Below are 940 nucleotides of genomic sequence, written 5' to 3' on the forward strand. Positions count from 1 at the left end.
TTTAATTCTTTTAGTAGATTCACCAACCATATGACTTCATCTGTAGCTGAACACATTGCACGGTACTCAGCTTCAGCAGAAGACCGAGAAACCGTACTTTGTTTTTTACTTTTCCATGATATTAAGGATTTCCCTAAAAAAATACAAAAACCGGTTACTGACCTTCTCGAGTCCAAGCATTTTGCCCAGTCTGAATCAGCATATGCAGTCAAATCAAATGAGGTCCCTTTCTCAAACAGAATTCCTTTTCCTGGAGAGCTTTTTAGATACCTTAAAAGTCTTAAAAGCAATTTGAAGATGCCCTTTAGAGGGTTTATGCATGAATTGACTAAGAAATTGAACAGAGTAAGATATATCCGGTCTAGTGTGAGATAAATAAATGAGTTTCCCTATTAGTTTCTGATAACCGGTTTATATCTACTAGAAACTCATTGTTTTGTTTACATAAAGACGTGACCGAATAGTTTTGTTCAATAGGGGTGTTGACTGGTTTGGAAGCAGTAAGACCAAATTCGGCTAAAAGTTCTAGACAATACTTTCTTTGTGAAAGGCAGATGCCTCTTGAGGATCTAATTACCTCAATTCCAAGAAAATATTTTAATAGACCCAAGTCTTTAATTAAAAATTTTGATTGAAGTAGCTTCTTAACTTTATTAATTTCAGAAACATCATTACCAGTCAAGACTATATCATCCACATAAACCAAGAGAACAAGGAATGTGGAATCTGTAGATTTAATGAATAAAGAATAATCACACTTACTTTGTGTAAAACCAAAATCAAGAAGAACACTTACAAGTTTCTCATTCCACATTCGAGGAGCTTGTTTTAGCCCATATAAAGATTTAACAAGTTTGCATGCTTTAGCTTCATCTTTTGAAAAATACCCTTCTGGTATACTCATATAGATTTCTTCTTTTAAGTCACCATATAGAAATGC

The sequence above is a fragment of the Bidens hawaiensis genome, unplaced genomic scaffold (assembly GCF_021521415.1).
Source record: "Bidens hawaiensis isolate Kalapana, Puna unplaced genomic scaffold, B.hawaiensis_p1.1 tig00084455_1, whole genome shotgun sequence".
Lineage (NCBI taxonomy): Eukaryota > Viridiplantae > Streptophyta > Magnoliopsida > Asterales > Asteraceae > Bidens > Bidens hawaiensis.